The sequence below is a fragment of the Eublepharis macularius genome, chromosome 3, assembly GCF_028583425.1.
Source record: "Eublepharis macularius isolate TG4126 chromosome 3, MPM_Emac_v1.0, whole genome shotgun sequence".
NCBI lineage: Eukaryota > Metazoa > Chordata > Lepidosauria > Squamata > Eublepharidae > Eublepharis > Eublepharis macularius.
Genome location: NC_072792.1, coordinates 61,215,866 through 61,237,327, shown reverse-complemented (window position 1 = coordinate 61,237,327; position 21,462 = coordinate 61,215,866).

Here is a 21,462-nt window from a genome sequence, read left to right as displayed (position 1 = left end):
GCAGAGTGCAGGAACATTGCCAGGGTGGTGCAATGTGCCCTTGAGTGCTGCTGCATACCAAACTGGCCCAATTTACCCCTCGCTTGAGGCTGAATCTGGCCAGTGCAGAGTGCAGTAAGGCTGCCGGTGTGGTGCAGTGGGCCCTGGAGTGCTCCTGAGCTCCACACTGGCCCATTTTTGCCTGCTTGAGGCCGAATCTGGCTGGTGCAGAGTGCAGGAACACTGCCAGGGTGGCACAATGGGCCCTGGAGTGCTGCTGTGCTCCACATTGGGTCAATCACCCCCCCCCCGCTTGAGGCCGAATCTGGCCAGTGCAGAGTGCAAGAATACTGCTAGGATGGTGTGATGAGCCCTGAAGTACTCCTGCAATCCACACTGGCCTGATTTCTACTTCCTTGAGGCCAAATCAGACTGGTGCAGAGCTCAGGAATGCTGCCGGGGCAGTGGGATGGGCCTTGGAGTGCTGCTATGGTCCACACTGGCCTGATTCTGCCTTTCTGAGGCTGAATCTGGCTGGTGCAGAGTGCAGGAAGGCTGCCAGGGCAGTACAACAGGTTCCTGAGCTCCTGAGCTCCACACTGGCCCAATTTTGTCCACTTGAGGCTGAATTGAGTCTCAGAATAGAGGGAGGAGGGAGGTTGCAGTCACTCCCTGATCCTTCTCTCACTACCTTAGTCAGTGCTCCCAAGTGGATCTCAGGACCACACTGAGTCTTCTTTCCCAAACTGTCTTGGTTTCCCCTTTTGAGACTGTCCCTGGGGGCAGATCAACCCCAGGCTCCTCTCTCCTCTCAGGACCTCTCTTGGGCTCTCCCCCAATCTCCTGAACCAGCTGGAGGCCTGTTGGCTACTGTTCTTCAGTGCCAACCTCTCCCTGAACCTTCTGTACTCTGGAGTCCAATCCCTGGTAAACTGGTTGGAAGGGCATTACTTTTTTCGCCACCACTGGCATTGGCTGTGGTGGCATTGGCACACACACCCACACCCTAATAATACACTATTAAAGTAGGTTGCTCTGTTCTGTGTTATTTTTAACCTGGAAATAGTATGGTGATGTAATGAAACTCCACAAAACCTCAACTAAAAAACTGCTATTCATAGAAATAAATTAATCTCACAATAAGCACAGATATGTATTTTAGAATATACTCAAATGCTGAACACTTTTTCCCTACAAGAAGTTAGGTTAATTCAAAAATTTTAAAATAGTTTTTTTTAAAGAAACATTTTATTGGATAGGTTGAGAACAAACATAAAAAAATATATACATTTCACTATTTCTTTCTCCTATTGAGTACATATTTATCCCCAACCCACCCTTTCCCTCCCCCCCATCAGACCTCCAACAGCGCTTTTACCCTATAATTCATACATTGTTCCCTCTAATTCTATTATTTTCCATAATGTTCAAAGGTAAAGTTACAAAGGTTAAGTGGCAGGGCCCTTTAAACCTAACCATTCCCTCCCACCCTTTCTTCCCCAACCCCCACTTACCTGGCACCGGCAGAAGGGAAGGCTGGCCCTCTTTGCCGGCTGGCTGTGGCAGCCGCAGTGGCGGCAGGAGGGAAGGCCCTCTCTGCTGGGCAGATGTGCTGGTGCAGCACCAGCAGGAGAGAAGGCCCTCTCTGCTGGCCAACCACGCTGGCCACGGTGCCAGCAGGAGGGAAGGCCCTGTTGCCAGCCAGCCGCGCCAGCCATGGTGGTGGCTGGAGGGAAGGCCCTCTCTGCCGGCCGGCAGTTCCAGCCATGCCAGCAGCAGGGAAGGCCCTGGCTGCACAAGGTAAGTGGGGTGGGGATGGGTGGATGGGGTTAAAGGGTGGGGTGGGTGTTTAGGGTGGGGGTAGCCTCCCCCTTCCCTCCTCCCCCATCACTTCAGTATGCTCCGAATCTTTACGGAGCATACCAATGCAACCTGGAAACCCGAATCTGAAGCGGCACACCCATACTGTCAACCCCTCAACATCCCATCACCAACTGCAAATTCAGGCTACCCACAAAGGGGGGGGGGAACTGTTAATAATCCTCCCCTCTTTACTGCCCAGCAACCCCAGAATTTGAAGCTGAGTCCATTACAGCTTTCTACAGGTTTTTGTGGTTCTATCATTTCTTTAGTGCTCTTTCCAGCCTATTCTCTGGTGTTCCTGGAGAATTTTGGCAGGGAAAGCATGATAGTTTCATGTTTTCATTTCTAAATATTGTTTTTCAGTGTCTTTATCACATCCCACTTTTTTGTGGTACTACTATTTGTTTAATGCCCATTCTGGCTTTTTTTGGCTTTTACTACTTCCCAGATCTGCATCCTGGGATGGGTGGGTCGTCTGCAAAGAAAGCCTTCTTTACTTTGTGAAAGGAAACCATAATCAGACCACAACAAGAAAGGATGGCAAGCAGAGAAGTTTCAGTGAAAAGGGTTTTTTTTTAATTTTACTGTCAGTTTTTTTTCTCTAACACACCCATCCCTTAACCTTTTCTTCTACTAACCAAGTATAGACTAGAAGACCTAACAGCATTTTTATTAAAGTTGGGTTAAATTTCTGCCAAATAAAAGGGTCTGTTCTCATTTGCAGTCTGAATTTTAAATCTTAAATTTGCATCTGCCTGATTATATTTCTTTGATGCTTCTTCTAATATCTCCTTTCCCACTTTTTCCTTTTTTATGTGTTTACAGTTACATACTGGATATTCCCATAGACTATTCAGAGTAGAACTTATCTTTGATTTTAATGTTTTTCTTTGTACGCTTCTGTTGTGCACTGAGACCTTAAAGAAAATAAATCTTTTTTGCTTTGTTTTTAACTTGGAGTTCTGGGTGTATTTAATGCAAAAAGGTTTTGAAAACAGGCAATTTCCAAAGACCATAAAGAAAATGAAACCTTGAATATAGGAACCTGGTTTATAGATTGAATACATTTTTCACATATTGTCCTAACTTTGCCTTCTATCCATTATAGGTGGAATATAAAATAATGATATTTATCTTGTTGGTAAAGCTTTTGTATGACCTAATCAAATGGTATGGATATCAATACTTAACAATGGATCTTTCCCTCCTAATATAATTAGGTAAGAGAGAAAAGAAAGCCCAAATAACCATGTCATGAACTGGGCTCTTTGTCATTGGCTCATAGCTTGACTTGTAGCCTGTGGTCCTGAATGGGTCACCCAGTTCATCCAGAATTAGCCCTGGGTGGGTTGGGGGGGATTTTAGAATAAATAAATAAATAAATAGTTTTTATTATATCCAGCAATTCCTTTTATGGGTCACAGTGACTGTCGTGGGAATGGAAAGGTAGGAAAATATTGATCACCTTTAAAACTTTTTGGGACCACATTCCTGCAGTACACCACACTAATAAGGTATGCTCTTCTATCCTAATTTGGTAACAACTATACTTCTAAGGGATATTTTATGGAGATTGCATACTAGAAAGAATATTGGTAAAACTAGAGTAAATTCTCAGGGAGCTTCTGAACATCTGTAATCATTATACATTAATACATTTTGATGCTCCACCCCACTACAGACACTGGGGAATGTTCTCTATAACCTCAATTAAAAAAAAAATCTTTGAGTTTCGCAGTTCACAGAAATGTTTGGCACCAATAAAATTATCATAACAAGGAGAAATTTAAATTGTTTCCCATAAATTAATTATATTCAGTTCATGCCTTCCACTGAACAATGCTTGAGAGTCAAAAAAAGTCTTTTTCCTTGACTTCCGGCTTGGTGTTATGGCGGTCTGATGTGATCCAGGGAGATGGATCATCCAAGTTTCTGTTTCTTAGGCTGATGAGGTGCCTTGACCACACACAGACCCCTGATTTCAGGGAGAAGTCAGGCAGGAATGCTCTGCAGCCCCAAGAGTGAGTGATCTCAGCTGAGGGGGGGTTCTGAATCAAGGATTCTCCCCCAGCCTTGAGGTCCCCTCGTAGAAGGGTGAGCCGATATCTCTGCAGCAGCTTTGGAGTCAACAAATTGGCATAGGATCATCGTACCCAAGCTTCAGTTACAGATTTGATCAGAATTTAGCAAAAGAAACAGTGATTACAACCCCAAGGAAAGAAGAGGAGGTAAAGATTGCTATTTCCCCTAACGGGCTTGATTTTTAAACAAAGACCAAAAGTTATTAAATGAGAGACAGAGTTAATTAAAGCAGAAGAGTCAGTAAAGAGTTTGGGAGTGAGAAATGTGAGATTCTCTAACATATAAAGCATAAAAGATCAAAAAGGAACTTTTTGTTTACATACCTGTGGTTTTGGAAAGCGACATGGAGGGAAGGAGTGTGGGAAGTGGCGGAAATATCGTGAGAAGCAGTTTGTTTGTTGGAGCAGCGAGCCGCGTATGGAGGGGCAGGAAGTGTGCCAGAGTAGCAGTGGAAGAAAAACAACAAGGAGGCAAGGAAGAGCTGAAGAGGAAGCGGAAATTTGCCGTTTTGGATAAGGGAATGACTGGAGACTTCACAATAGAGTTCACCATAGTGAAAAGATGCCTGACATTTTGATTGCTGGAAAAGGTACGGATTTTAGTAACTTTTAAACCTGACATGAGTGCAAAAAGTGACAGGTGAAATGGAGTTGAGAAAGAGAGCGGACTTGTGGGCAGGTGCCAAGGCAAGCCCAACGATGTCGAAGAAGGATAAAGATTGGCACATGGCGATTGAGAATTTGGATAAAAAAGTGACAGAGGGCAATAAAGAATTAAATAAGACTATACAAAAGACACAGGAAATGTTGCAGGAGTCACAGAAAAATTTACAGGAGTCACAGCAGAATTTGTTAAAAGATATTAAAGAGGCAAAGTCAGAAGTTGCAGAGTTGGTGAAAAATATGGATGAGATTAAAAAAGAGCTTCAGTCTACCCAACAGAAAGTGCAAGAGATGGAGACAAAAACGGAGAATTTGGCCACTAACCTAAAAGCGGAGACATCAGTGTTAAGTGACAGGATGGCTGTTATGGAGTGTAAAGCTACTGAAAAACAACTGTGATTTAGAGGCGTTCTGGAGACAATGGCACAACCAACCCTGAAGCAAATTACTGAAATAATATAAGATTTTTTAAATATAGAGAAAGAAGAGGTGGTAGCCAATCTGGATATAGCTTACAGAGTTAATTCAAGATACACACAACAAAAAGACTTACCAAGAGATGTTATTGTCCAATTAACCATAAAGAGAATGGAAGAACAAATTATTGGAAAGCAGTTTGAGACCCCATTGGTACTTAAAGGGAAGCGGGTCAGGATTATGAAAGAGTTACTGAGGAAAATTTTGCAAGAGAGAAAGAAATGCAGAGATTTGACACAGAAGTTGAAAACTTTGAATATAAGATACAGATGGGATATACCTGAAGGTCTGAGCTTTGAATTTCAAATGGTAAGGAGAGTGATTAAATCAAGGCATGACATGGAGGTTTTCTTGTTAGAGAAAGAGAAAGACTTACCTGACTCAAGTAGGCTTTAAATATGGAGTACAAATTAATATCATGGAATGTAAATGGACTTAATTCATCTTCAAAGTGTAAGGCATTATTTCATTGGCTGGACAAACAAAAATGTAATATAATTTGTTTAGAAGAGACCCACATAAAAGATCAAGATATTAAATATTTGAAAAATAAGCAATTGGGACAAGAATTTGTGGCGGCAGCAAAGCAGAAAAAGAAAGGAGTTGCAATTTATATAAAAGAAGAGCTACAACCAAAGATGATTGTGAGTGACAGTAATGGCAGATATTTGGCTGTGGAGTTTAAATGTAATACCAAAAAGGCATTAATTTTGGGAATTTACGCTCCGAATGGAGCAAAAGAACAATTTTTTAATGAAGTTATGGCCCAACTGGGTCAAATGACATATGATCAAGTGATTGTGGCAGCAGATTTTAATGGAGTGGTGGATTTGCAATTGTACAAAAAAACTAGTGTGAGTAAAAATAAAACAGGGAAACTGCCAAAGGTATTTTTTGAGCTTCAAAAGCAGGAAAGCCTTGAGGATATCTGGAGGAAATATAATTCGAAGACCAGACAATATACGTATTTCTCGGCTAGTCATCAATCGTTATCAAGAATAGATATGATTTGGGCATCTAAGGACCTAGCGGTTTGGACAAAAGAGATTTATATCATGCCAAGAGTTAGTTCAGATCACAATCCTATTTTTTGGAGATTTGGAACGAGACGTAAAAAGCTGAGATGGAGAATAAATGAAGATCTTTTATACAATCAAGTAAATTTGGATGTCCTGAGGAAAGAAACAAAGTGTTTTATTCAACATAATGTGGACCAAGGGGTGTCAATTCAAAAAGTTTGGGATGCCTATAAAGTGGTCATTTGATGGATTTAAATGTCAGAGATAAGGAAAGCAAAGAAATGAAATTGAAAGAAATACAAGAAACAATAAAGCAAAAGGAGCAACAACTAAAGAAAGGACCGGGTAAGAAGAAACTTCAACTTGAGATTAGAATTTTACAGGAGCAGATAAGAGCAATGGAAAATAAAGAAATGGAATGGGAATTGAAAAGATTGAAGCAAAAATCGTTTGAAGGAGCCAATAAACCTGGGAAATACTTAGCATGGCAATTGAAAAAAAAGAGAGAGAAGAAATTAATAAGTAAAATTATGGAAGACAGCAAAGAGTTGTTTGATCAAGATGCAATTGGGAGAGCATTCTCTAAATACTATACGAAATTGTACCAGAAAAAACCTATTGATATTAGACTAATTAATGAGTATTTTCAAAAGATAACCTTACCAACGTTACCTGATAAACTGAAAGATAGATTGAACGCCAAAATTAAAATAACAGAAATAATGGAAGCGATACAGGCAACAAAAACAGGTAAAGCACCTGGACCAGATGGAATATCGGCTAAATTTTATAAAGTAATGGCTGATGAATTGATACAATTGTTGCAGACAGTAATGAATGGAATATTAGAAGGAGAGGGAGTACCGGAAACATGGAATGAGGCAAATATTACATTGATACCAAAAGAAACCCAAGATTTAACAAATGTTAAAAATTATAGACCGATATCTCTAACAAACAATGACTATAAGATATTTGCTAAAGTATTGTCAGAAAGATTTAAAACTTGGTTGACGGAGTTTATTGCAGAAGAACAGGCAGGTTTTTTGCTGGAGAGACAGATAAAAGACAATTTAAGAGTAGTACTGAATGCCATTGAATACTATGATAAACATCCGGGGAAGGAGGTTGGCTTTTTTTTTGTTGACGCAGAAAAGGCTTTTGACAATTTAAATTGGGACTTTATGTTTGATACAACGGAAAAGATGCAGATGGGTAAGACGTTTATCCAAGCAGTAAGGGCAATATATAAAGACCAATGCGCAGCTATTGTGGTAAATAGTGACTTAACAAAAAAATTGGAAATAAGGAAGGGGACGAGACAAGGGTGTCCACTCTCTCCACTGTTATTTGTGATGGTATTAGAAATTCTACTTAGACAGATACGTGAAGATGATATGATAAGAGGACTGAAAATAAAAGGTCATTCCTATAAGGTGAGAGCCTTTGCCGATGATGTGATGGTAACAGTTGAAGATCCAATTCAAAATATGCCAAGATTAATGGGAAAAATAAAAGAATTTGGTGACCTTGCAGGATTTTATATTAATAAGAATAAATCAAATCTACTATGTAAAAATATGACTAAACAAAAACAACAAGAATTGATGGAGATAACGAACTGTGAGGTGGTGCATAAAACAAAATATCTAGGCATTGAATTAACTGTGAAGAACATTGATTTATTTAAAAACAATTACGACAAGCTATGGCAACAGATAGATAAAGATATGTTGAAATGGAACAAATTGAATTTATCATGGCTGGGTCGTATTGCTGCGATTAAGATGAATGTACTTCCAAGGATAATGTTTTTGATGCAAACAATACCAATTGTGAAAGATAATAAGCAGTTTGATAAATGGCAAAGGAAGATTTTGAACTTCGTTTGGGCAGGGAAGAAGCCTAGAGTGAAAATGAAAGTGTTATATGACGCCAAGGAAAGGGGATTACAATTACCAAATTTACAACTTTATCATGAAGCCATTTGCCTAGTTTGGCTGAAGGAATGGATTTTACTGAAAAATCACAAATTATTGGCTTTGGAAGGATATAAATTTTTTTTTGGATGGCATGCATATTTGTGGTATGATAAGATTAAAATGAATGCTATGTTTTTGCATCATTTTGTGAGACGGAGTTTATTTAGAGTGTGGCAAAAATATAAAAGATATTTCGAGGAAGAGACTCCATTGTGGATTATACCAGCTGAAGTCGTAAACCCGAATGTGGAACATGGTGGAGAAGAGTGGATGACGTATAAAGAAATTTTAAGAGTGGAACAAAATACATATATTATGAAAACTAACGAAGATTTATCATTTCAGTATGGTTGGTTTCAGTATAGACAAATTAAAGACTTATATGATGCAGATCGTAGGAAAGTAGGATTTAGGGTTAAAAATTCAGAGTTAGAGGAGTGTTTACTTCAAGAAGGGAAAAAGTTGATATCTAAAATATATAAGATTTTGTTGAGATGGTATACAGAAGATGAGGTGGTTAAGTTCAAATGGTTAAATGGGCAATAAATTGTAATAAAGATATTACGATGGAAGCTTGGGAACGATTGTGGAAAAATACAGTAAAAATTTCAACATGTACCACTATAAAAGAAAATGTTTATAAAATTTTACAGATGGTATCTTACACCAAAAAAGCTAGCTAATGGTAATAGCCAAATGTCAGATAAATGTTGGAAATGTAAGAAACATGAAGGTTCCTTCTATCATATGTGGTGGACATGTGAAAAGGCAAAGCAGTTTTGGGGGAATATTGTGGATGTTATGTCAGATATTTTGCAGAAAAATGTTAAAAACCTAGAACTGTTACTGTTATGTATGAACTTAGAAGAATTTGATAGTATGGACAGAACAATGGTGTTTTATATGGTGACAGCAGCTAGGATGTTATATGCACAACTTTGGAAGACACAAGAGATACCATCGGTGGAAGATTGGATCCAGAAGTTATTGAACATGGCAGAAATGGATAAATTAACAAGGAAACTTTTTTTTTTAGAAATTTTTTATTAGGTGAGAATATTAATATACAATTTTCAAATAGCATCTCATTATCCTTTCCCCCACCCTTTCCCTCCCCCACTTTTCCAAGACTTTCAATAGCTTTCCAACCCTATAGCCTAATCTATTCCCAATCTGTCCCCTTTTTCTGTAACTCCTTATCTTATGTTTACTTACTCTTTTATTCAACTAAGCCCTATTAACTTCAAAAATATTGTTATAAACTTAAAATCTATTATCTATTACTTTATATTAGCTCCACATATATTTAAATTTAAACTAACAGTTGGATAAAATATCTACTTTAGTAATTCTAACAATATCTATTAACTCTAAGTCCATTTACATTTGGGCTAACGATTAGCTAATACTTCACTTCATATGGTAAAGACTCTATCTCTTCTAATAACAAATCCATTCTAATAATTTTCAAATTGCCATAATTCCCCCTTTATGTCCCACTTCTTTTCTAAATATGTTTTCAATCTTCCCCAGTCCGTAAAAAATTCCACTGGATTCTGATCTCTCAGCTTCCTTGTCATTTTATCCATTTCCGCCATGTACAGCAATTTATGCATCCAATCTTCAATAGTTGGTATTTCTTGCACCTTCCATTTTTGTGCATATAAAAGTCTTGCTGCCGTCGTCATATAAAATAGTAATGTTCGGTATTGAGTAGGAACATCTTCCATGTTTAAATTCAATAGCAATAGTTCTGGGTTCTTCTTTATTTGAATCTGCAATATCTCATTTATTACTTCTATAATATCTCCCCAGAACTGTCTGGCTATTTCACATGTCCACCACATATGATACAATGATTCTTCATGCTTTTTACATTTCCAGCATTTATCTGACATGTTAGCATTTCCAAGCGCAATCTTCTTTGGCGTTAAATACCATCTATAGATCATTTTATAAACATTCTCTTTAATACTGGTACAAGTTGAAATCTTCAGTGTAGTTTTCCATAAATATTCCCATGATTCCATTGTTATTTCTTTATGACAATTAATTGCCCACTTCACCATCTGTACTTTGACCGTCTCATCCTCTGTATACCACTTCAAAAGTATTTTATAAATCTTAGATATCTTCTTTTTGCTTTCTTGTAGTATAGTCTCTTCCAACTCTGAGTTTTCCCATTTAATTCCTTCTTTTGAACAATCCGAATTATAAAGGTCTCTGATCTGTCTATATTGGAACCATCCGTAACAAGAAGATAACTCTTCCTCCGATTTAATTCTTATCATTTTCTGTTCCATAATCAATATCTCTTTATATGGTAAACATTGTTCTTCATTGTAGATAGCTCTCGGATCAATCACTTCAAATGGTACCACCCAAGAGGGGATGCCTTCACCCAGATATTTTTTATATTTTTTCCAGATCGTGAAGAGGCTCCTTCTGATATAATGATGCAAAAACATAGAATCAGCTTTTATTTTATCCTGACACAAGTAGGCATGCCATCCGAACAGCTTCTTATAACCTTCCAATGTTAAGAGCTTACAATCTTTCAGTGGCATCTACTCTTTTAACCAAACTAAACATATTGCTTCGTGGTATAGTCTAATATTTGGCAACTGCAGTCCACCTCTTTCTTTAGCGTCACACAAAACTTTCATTTTTACTCGTGGTTTCTTGCCTGCCCACACAAAGTCAGAGATCTTCCTCTGCCATTTTTCAAATTGTTTAGTGTCTCTAATAATTGGAATTGTTTGTAATAGAAACATGATCCGTGGTAACACATTCATTTTAACTGCCGCTATTCTTCCCAGCCATGATAGATTTAGTTTATTCCATTTAATCATATCTCTATCAATCTGTTGCCATAACTTTTCATAATTATTCTTAAATAAATCAATATTCTTCGCAGTTAACTCAATTCCAAGATATTTAACTTTATGTGTTACTTCACAATCGGTAATTTCCATTAATTCTTGCTGTTTTTGTTTAGTCATATTCTTACATAGTATCTTTGATTTCTTCTTATTAACATAAAATCCAGCCAGATCTCTGAACTCTTTTATCTTATCAAGCAACTTTGGCATATTTTGTATTGGATCTTCCACTATTACCATCACATCATCTGCAAAAGCTCTAACCTTGTAGGTAAATTCTTTAATCCTTATGCCTCTTATAGCCTCATCTTCTCTTATTTGAATCAATAACAATTCCAAAATCAAGATGAACAACAATGGAGATAATGGGCACCCCTGTCTTGTACCTTTTCTTATTTCCAATTTTTTTGTTAGCTCATCATTTACTACAATTGCCGCACATTGGTCTCTATATATTGCTTTTACTGCTTGAATAAAATCTTTTCCCGTTTGCAACCTTTCCATTGTGGCAAACATAAAATTCCAGTTCAAATTGTCAAACGCTTTTTCTGCATCCACAAAGAAGAAACCAACTTCCCTTTCACAATGTTTGTCATAGTATTCTATAGCATTTACTACAGTTCTCAAATTGTCTCTGATTTGCCTGTTTGGAAGGAACCCTGCTTGCTCTTCTGCAATAATCTCAACTAACCAGTCCTTTAATCACTCCGCCAAAATTTTTGCAAAAATTTTGTAATCATTATTTAACAACGAAATAGGTCGATAATTCTTAACGTTACTCAAATCTTGATTTTCTTTTGGAATCAATGGTACGTTGGCCTCATTCCAAGACTCTGGTATCTTTTGTCCTTTTAAAATTCCATTCATTACCTCTTTCAGAAAAGGTACCAGTTCGTTTTCCAATAATTTGTAGAATCTAGCCGTAATTCCATCCGGACCTGGTGCCTTCCCTAACTTAGTCGACCGGATAGCCTCTTTTATTTCCATTTCCATTATTTCTGCATTTAATTTTTCCTTCCATTTTTCTGATAGTATTGGTAAGTTGTTCTTATTCAGATATTGGTCAATAGTATCCAAATCCACTTCTTTCCTTTGATACAACTTTGCATAATACTTAAAGAAGGCTCTACTTATGGCCAGTTGGTCTATTAACGTCTTACCATCTTTTTGAATCTTAGTTATTACTTTTTTCTCCCTTTTCTTTTTCAATTGCCACACTAAATATTTCCCAGGTTTATTCGCACCTTCAAATGATTTTTGGTTCAATTTTTTCAATTCCCACTCTAATTCTTTATTGTTCATTACTCTCAACTGTTCTTGCAGAATTTTTATTTCTTGATACAACTTCTTCTTCCCAGGTCTTTTCTTTAATTGTAACTCCTTGGCCTTTATCTTTTCCATAATTTCTTGCCTTTTTTCTTCTTTTCTCCTTTTGTCTCTTGCGTTTAAATCCATTAAAGTTCCTCTGATTACTGCTTTGTAGGTATCCCATACTTTGTCAGTCAAAACACCTTTATTTAGATTATATTGTATAAAGAATTTGGTCTCTCTTTGTAGTAGCATTATATTGTCTTCTGATTGCAGCAGGTCTTCATTTATCCTCCATCCTCGTCTTTTGGTGCCTTTCCCAAATTTCCACATTACTGGATTGTGATCTGAGCCTACCTTAGGCATTACTTCCACCTCCTTAGTCCATACCGCCAGATCTTTAGAGGCCCAGATCATATCAATTCTTGATAGTGTCGAGAGCCTCGCCGAGTAAAATGTGTATTGTTTTATTTTAGGGTTACTTCTCCAAACATCCTCCAAATTTTCCTGATCTTTAATTCCAAAAAAGGATTTTGGCAAAAGTCCTCTTTTTCTATGAGCGCCTTTCGTTTTTTTATCATCATCCAAATTTGTTACTCCATTAAAATCACCTGCCAGAATTATTTGAGCATATGTCAGTCCATCCAATTGGTTCTGTAAGTCTTTTAAAAAGTTCTCTTTAGCACCATTCGGTGCATAAATCCCAATCAAAAGTATTTTCTTTGCGTTCCAAATTATTTCCACAGCTATATATCTAGCTTCCGGATCATTTAAAATCACTTTCGGTTGCAGCTCATCTTTAATATATAAAACAACTCCTCTTTTTTTCTGCTTTGATGCCGCTGCAAATTCTTTCCCCAATTTAGCAAATTTTAAATATTTCACATCCTGTTTCCTAATATGTGTCTCCTGCAAACAAATTATATTACAATGTTGTTTAGATAGCCAGTGGAAAGTAGCTTTACATTTCGAAGGTGAATTTAGTCCGTTTACATTCCAAGTTATAATTTTGCACTCCATTATCAAATTTTAGATCTTTTGGGTAAGTCTTTTTCATAGTCCTTTATGAACATTTCCATCTCCTGTCCAGATCTGAGTGTTCTTCTGGTCTCACGAAACTCAAAACTCAGTCCTTCTGGTATTTCCCATCTATATCTGATGTTCAATTCTTTCAACATTTGTACTAGTTCTCTGTATTTCTTCCTCTCCAACAAAACCCCCCTAGGAAGTTCCTTCATTATTCTCACTCTTTTTCCACCAATTTCCAGAGGGTTTTGAAATTGCTTACTCACAATCTCTTCTCTTGTCCTTTTCATTGTAAATTGGACTATTATATCCCTTGGTAGGTTTTTTTGTGCTGCATATTTTGAGTTGATTCTGTATGTCACATCCAGAAAGGCTGCCACTTCCTCTGGTTCCTTATTCAAAAATTCTGCTAGTACTTCTGAAATCTGCTCTTGGGTTGATTTCCCTTCCGCTTCCGGGACTCTGCGAAATCTAAGTTGTTTTTCCATATGCTTACATTCCGCCACAGCCATTCTCTTTCAAACCCTTGGTTTCTAGCCTGTGTGATACAGCCAACTTGTCAGTTTCATCTTCCACTGTTTTAACTTTCTGCTGTGTCGATTGTAATTCTTTCTTGACCTCATCAATATTTTTAACCAGCTCCACCATTTCTGATTTAAAAATCTCTTTGAGCTCCTTAATGTCTTTCACAATCTCTTGCATCATATCTTTGATCTCCTTATTCCCCTCTGCGACTTTTTTATCAAGACTGTCCAGCGCCGTTTGCCATTCTTTCTTCGACATCGTGGGGCTTGCCTTACCTCGCTCCCACGAGTCTGCTCTTTTCTTTAACTCCATGGCGTGGCTGATTTACTTTCCTCACCTTAACTGTCAAATTTTAACAATGTCTTTTAAACATTTGCGATCTTAGCATCCAAAATGTCGGACGTCTTTTCTCTATGGTTTTTACTTGAAGTTTATGCCCTTTCCCTTATCCAAAATGTCCTACTTCTGCCCAATTTGAGGTCAAGCTCTTTCCCTTCTTCAAAATGGCACACGTCCTCTTCCGGTTCCTCAGAGGCCACTTCCAGCCAGTCTTTCTACTGCACCGATGCACTTCTGGTTTCTCTTCTTGACACAGCGTTTCTCACGATGTTTCAACTTTCTCACACTTTGCTATCTCTTACAAGCCGCAGGTATGTAAACAATAATCTATTTTCCACGTTAGCTCCTCTCTAAAAAATTCTTTTTTCTCAGTTACTTTGCTGGAATATTCACAGTAAGTTATTAAGTCTTTTGCAATTTTTGTCTTCTAATTTGATTCAGTTTCTTTTACCATTTTTCTTCTCACATAGAGAGATAGCAATCTTTACCTTATTAAATCTTCTTTATGGGTTGTAATCACTGTTTCAGTAGTTACGATAGTCCAGTATTCCCAGTTTAGTGCTGAAGCTTGGGTACGGAGGTCTTAAGCCAAAAACTTGACTCCAGAGCTACTGCAGAGATCTTTGCCACCCATCTACGAGCAGGGTCTCAAGGCTGGGTGGGTTATCATTGCGTAGATCCCCCCCACAGCCAAGACCCTCACACTCTCGGGGTCTTGAGTGTACTTGCCTGTTCTCTGCCTGAGAACAGGGGGCTATGGGCAGTTGGAACCGCACTAGCCCTCACAAACAGCAGCACAGACAGCCCAGCTCCCTAAGCTGCTTCAGCCCTCCATGAACTCCAAGCCAGAAGTCCTTAACAAGGAAACTTAAAGAACAAGATATAGAAGAATTTATGATGAACTGGGTGAAACTTAAGAACTATATGGAAAGAAAGGGGGAAATGAAGGGGAAAATCTGGTCTTTGGATAACTTGTAAAGGGGGAAGGTAGTTCTTTGCCGCTAGCTGAAATATTTAAACAATAGATAATGATAGATAAGGGATTTTTATTGTTAAATATAGTTTAATAGAAGAGATAGTAGATAGACTGCAATTTAAATAGGGGGGTTGGGAAACTGTTGGAAGTCTATTATAAAAAGGTGGGGGGAATGGGTGGGGGAACCGAAATAGGATGGAGATGTTAATTGAATGTTATGAGTGATATATGTTAACCCATCCAATAATTTTTTTAAAGTCTTTTTCCTTTATCCATTGTTGAATTTGCTTGCAATGTATGTCATCCAAAAGTGGATACTTAGCCTTCCATAAGCATATTTGGCTTTTTTAGATGACTGCAATGATATAATGAGGACTGCTTCCCTTTGGTCTCAAAAATTCTGTTCCTTATATCAATATTTTGAGGGATGGGGTGGTTGTTAAACCAGAACAAGTCTCCTTATATTGTCTACTAACCTCAGTACCGTATGATGCACTTTTAGTTTCCTGTTTATCTGCCCAAAGGCATACAAGTGTAAAAGTATCCATATTGTGACCTGAAGCCATGAAATGCCACAAGAACCCACTGCCTGTAAGGATTAAAAGGTAATCAAATCTAATGGGGGAAGGAGGAGTTCTAACCTGTTCCACACATTTACCCACTAAAAAAGATGGATATTCCATTACTATGCATGTGAAGATGGGCAGGGGGGATTCTTCTACTACTTTGAGACATCATGTGGAAATATTAACACATGTACACCTTTTCTGTTCCTAATATTAACAAAGGTTTCCTGCTATGCTACTTTCAAGTATATTCTAAGTGGCCAACCAGGATAGGGATGAGAAGGAGCTGAGACCAAGAATGAAAAATAAATGGTGGTGATGATGTGTGGGGTGTGTGGGGGTTGTGGGGACAGAAAAATTAGAAGGGGAGAGAAAGAAATGAAGTCAGCTCATGAAAGTAACATACAAAAATGAAGAAGGAGAAAAGTGTGGCAAAGGGGAAGAAAAAATTAAGGACAAGAGAAAGAAAGGTTATTTTATTTGTCTTCAACACACGAACAGCTTTATAAGGTAGAATGAAAAGAAGAGGGAAACTACTGCTGGAGACAACAACCAAGTTCTGGCTTGGTTGATTGGTTTAGCAGACTATGATAGGTAAGAGTTTGCCTCAGCCTGGTGGTAAATTTTGCAGAAACACATCAGCAGAAAACAGCTGCTATTTCTTCTGTCATCTTCCTTGTGCCCCTAGTGGTGCAGTGCAGAATTGCATTAGAAAAAATAGATTGAAATTTGAAATGCATTCATTGAATGCAATAATAATAATATTTGATTTATATACCGCCCTTCAGGACAACTTAACACCCACTAAGAGCTGTTTACAAAGTATGTTATTATTATCCCCACAACAATCACTCTGTGAGGTGGGTGGGACTGAGAGAGCTCTGGAAGAGCTGTGACTGGCCTAGGGTTACCCAGCTGCTTTCAAGTGGAGGAGTGGGGAATCAAACATGACCTGGGGAATTTTTTTTCACAGTCTCATTCACTTAGAAGCCCTGCATGAATGGGGTGGTTTTGAGTGCTCTCACTCTGACAGGGAGAAAGTCAGAATCTGGCTGTTATTGTATTATTGTAAAGGTAAAGCAGAAAATGGCTAGAAATTATCATGGTGGTGGTGGTGACATCCATGTGAGGCAATAGAGAAAGTGGGATGATTGAATCTTCTGGATGTGATGATTGGGTTACCTACTGCAAGCCCGTTTAACAAAGTCTAGGAGATGGCTGATGGCTCTGGCTTCATTTGTGATTAGGTCTTCAGAGAAGACTGTATTGCAAGGCAGATTCCTGGATGGTTGATAGGGAATTTTTTTTAATAGCACTCTGCTGCCAATTATAAATTTCCCTTCTACCACTTACCCAAGTATCATCCAAGACACCAACCACAGTGATACAGAATAATATGAGTTATATTGCTACACAAAACAGACACATGAGGTTCCCAGGGGCTGATGCATCCTGAGCTACTTTATCCTTATACTTAAATACTTTACTGCTAAATTGTTTACAGAACAAAATGAATCAAAATATCAAAAAGGTTATTACAAACAGTTCACTTAGACTTTATCTTACAGAGAATGATGGCACCATTACTTTGAGTGGCACGATCAAAATATTTAATACAAATAAAAATCATTTCTGGCTCTTTGTTGTAAGGACAGAACATAAACAATCTGCAATATGAAGTGTCCAAGGCTGAATGTGGAACCCTTATTCTAGAAAAAAATTGCTTATAGTTATGTATTTACAAAGTTGTGTAATGTCATACTGACCCACAGCATAGCAACGATCACAAGAAGAGACATGGAACGAGTTGTTTATGTATTCTCTATAACTTTCAAAAGTCAGGCAAAGTTTCTTGCTCATAAAACTAAAATTGTATTGGTCTTTATTAAAAAATTCCCTAATAATGGTACTTGGACATGAATTATTGTACTGCATAACCACAGTAGTTAATTATAGCATAAATCTTCATGAACACTCAGGAAGCCAAAAAATAGAATTATTGACAAGGGAGTGTTCAGGCCCTGGGCAAACCTGGCCTTTTCCTTATGAGTGTATCACTTAATATCAAACAAGGAGTCTCTCCTGCAATCTCTGTATATAGCTTGAGAAAATCATGGAGGTGACCCAAAAACATGGCTCCAGAGCCAGACCCAGGGCTGTTTTGAGGGTTACAGCTCTGGGGTACATTACTCCAGGGCTCCTGCTGCTCATGTCTTGTGCCTCTGTTGAGGTTGTGCTATTGCTGGGTCTTTCCTCCCTGTCCTCTGGTACTCCACTGGATGGGAGTGGGGGTGGACATGGCATCAAGTGGCCATGGCTGCACTAGCAAGCAGTGGTTGGTAAACTCTGTGTGCTGCTCAGACAAACATCACAGTGGTTGGCAAACACTGTGTGCCACTCAGACATGTCAGGTTCTGATTGTGTTTAAGCCAAAGAGACTCCATTTTAACTTTGTCAGTGTGTCAAGTGTGCTTCTTGCAGGTGGGGAGACTGCTGCTGGGAGCCTGGAGGAGGGAGGGAGACTGTTATCGTCTGCATGCCTTCATCTTCCTGCTGCTCTTAAGAAACTTTCCTTTTCTCACCCTCGGGCCGTTTGTTTTGAGAACTAAGGGGGAGGTTGGGGCCTGAGGGAAACTGCATACTCTGTACCTATTATTTTGCTTGGCATTCGTAACAATGCTACAGATCAGCTAAGATCAATGTATCTTGGAACGTGTATTCCATTTGTTGACAATCTTCAGTAAAGCCTTTTGAAATCAATGGACTTTTGTCTTATTGCAAGAGGTTGGCTAAGTTGCAACTTTTGGCAAGCCACAGTCTGACATGACAAACATCACACCAAACATTCTCTGATTGGTGCCAGAGTTGCTAGAGTCTCTGGTGCACTCACTATGCAGCTGGGACCGAGCAAAGGGCATGTATCTTTCCCTGCCTACAAAAATATCCATAGGAAACGAACTAGTGGCACCACTATTATTTCAGTGGCCAGCTGCTACCATTGCAGCAGCCCTCAGAATTGGGCAGAAATCACTTAAGTGCAGATGCTAAGAACTGAATCAAGCATCTGGCACATGGAAAGTACATATTCTACCACTGAGTATGGTCCCTTGAGAAAACTATTTGAAGACTATTGTAAGAATTTACAAGAATCTTACAATCATTTGGGTACAATGAGGAGTGCATAGTCAACATGAAAATGACCATAAGAATTATTAGTGCCCATGATTTCCCAAAGATACAGATGATGCAAGCCAAATTAGGACAAAAAACAAGCCATTTTCAGATATACCTTGAAAAACAAAGGCAACGTTTTAACAACCAAACTTAAACGTTTTAGTTTGTATGTGAGATACTCTAGTTCAAATCCTTTCTTTTATTTTTTAAACAGCAACTGTTTTCTTTATTTATCCTTTTCACTGATGCTGATAATTTTGAACTTTCTAAATATCTGGATTACTTTTTGACAGAGGAAGATATCCAAGCCTTTTTTAAAAGATACTAATATATAATGTACAGATTCTTTTCTGCTAAAGCATTTAGCATTTTTGTAAATCAAAAGCACTGTTTTATGCCTATAAATAGTGTGTATTTGACAAAGAAAGAAACCAGAAATTTTAGAATGTTCAAGGATATAATATAGAATCTGTTACAAAAAAACCCTTCATTTTTATGACTGCAAGTTGCTAGGCATGTGCTGCTATGCCCCAGTAGTTTTTAACTATTAAACTTAAACCAAATCAGAAAACCTTCCAACTTTTTCCATCTTACCATATAAATGGAAAAATAGCTGTTAAGTCTTCTGGGCAATTGCTTCACTATCTTCTGGAAGGCAGGTAACTGCATTTTGGACAACTTTATGAACAGTAAACCCAGATGATGCCCATTTACTGTTTTCTACAATAATCTTGTAAATCATCAAATAAAGCTATGTTTGTTTCTTTCTCCCTCTCCTGTTTATCCATCACTATCTAAAAGAAGACATGTTTTCTGTTTTTCTTTTTCTTTTTGTCTATATTTTTTCATCTTTTTTGGTTCTTTGCATTTCTCTATTGGTTTGTAGATTTTATTGTGTTGTGTACAGATGTTATATGCTTTTAATACACAGCTTGTATGGTATTTATATGTACCATATATGCATTTATATGTATAATCTCTAATACTGATTTGCTGATGCATCGATGACACAGATGAACCTGTTATGGGGGAAATGGTTCAAGGAAATCTAAAATAATCACAGGTTTGATTGACACAAAGGAGAACAGAAATTGAAACAAGGATTTTTCTGTCAAAACTCTAGGGATTAGAAACTCAAAATCATCCGTGACTGAAAGGCACAAACAAAATCCATGTAACACTTTAAGTATGAAATATAAAAGGCATGTCAGTCATTTAGGAGGAACCATGCTTATCACTGGTAACAAGATATGACAGAAGGACTTGTCAGTCCCAGTAGTAAAGAGAATGTCCAGCCCAAATAGATTTGAGATCAAGTCTACATTATTATCACCACATTATTTTTCCCTAACGTGCACTTTACCAAACAGGTAAATGTGGTGAGATCTTGTGACAACCATGAGAATACTGTCACCATTGAAAAGGAATTTTAAAATGCTGTGAGGCACCGAACCTGATCTGACTCACACTGTGGAGCTCTTCCCCCATCCATTGTGGCACTTGAAAAGGCAAGGGGGGAGATTGCTGTGCTGCAGGCCAAATTAGGATCAGGCCCTCACAGCATTTAAATTGATTTACAATGTTGATGCCATCCTAATGGCAGCTACAAGGACACTGTCACATTTAGTTTAGTCGTGTGCAAGGTACCAATAAAAATTTAGCCTGTTTCATCTTTCCCCTTTAATCAATATCCATTGCCTGTAGTCTTGCTGCTTAATATTTATATAACTTGCATATGGTATTTTTGTAAAACTAATTATCCATTGGCTTAGAATTATAAATAAAGCCATAAATAGGCTTTAGGAGAACTTCCTTATTTACACAGGGTCTTTTTAGATTGGGTTAAACAGGAAGTTGAACAGGAACTTTTTAATTTTATGTATTAGAGATGCACGGGACTATTTAGAAATGGAAACAGATCAATATAAATACATAAATCCATAAAACCCAGTGGAATTTGATATATCTCCCTGATTAATTATATTTTTCCTCTGTATAAGCTGGCACTAACCATTCTGGCATATGTTATGGAAGAAACCTGCTGGTTTCATTACTAATTTAGTATAGCATTGGAACACAATGCTGTATCAAAGCTCTAGCTTTAGATTTGTACTCTGACATATAACTCATTGGGTGACTGTTGGTCTGTGTGTTACCCAGGCAAAACAGCTTCCCAAATGGGATTGTTTGATGGTCTTGGCATAGGAAATAATACTTCCATGGAGAAAAGAATTGATCATGAAGCAATATGTGCATTTTATGATAATTTATTGATGCATAAGTCTAACAAGAGTTTCTTCCCACCAGCCACATAGAAAAGCTTCCATAATCCACCTGTTTCCTCACTCCAGAAAGAAATTCCAAGAATATATCTTAATTGCTACTTGCCGTATTAATTTGTCCTATTACAACACTATAATAACAATACAACTATTTAAAATACAGTACATTATGCAAATCATATAGCTATAATACTTTGCACTACACAATTATGATGTCATGATCTTACTAAGCATGAAGAAAGGGAGAGAAAGAGTAGCCTTGCAGAGAATCCTCAAGTCAGCAACTTCTGGCTCCCTCATGATGGGTTAAAGAAGGTACC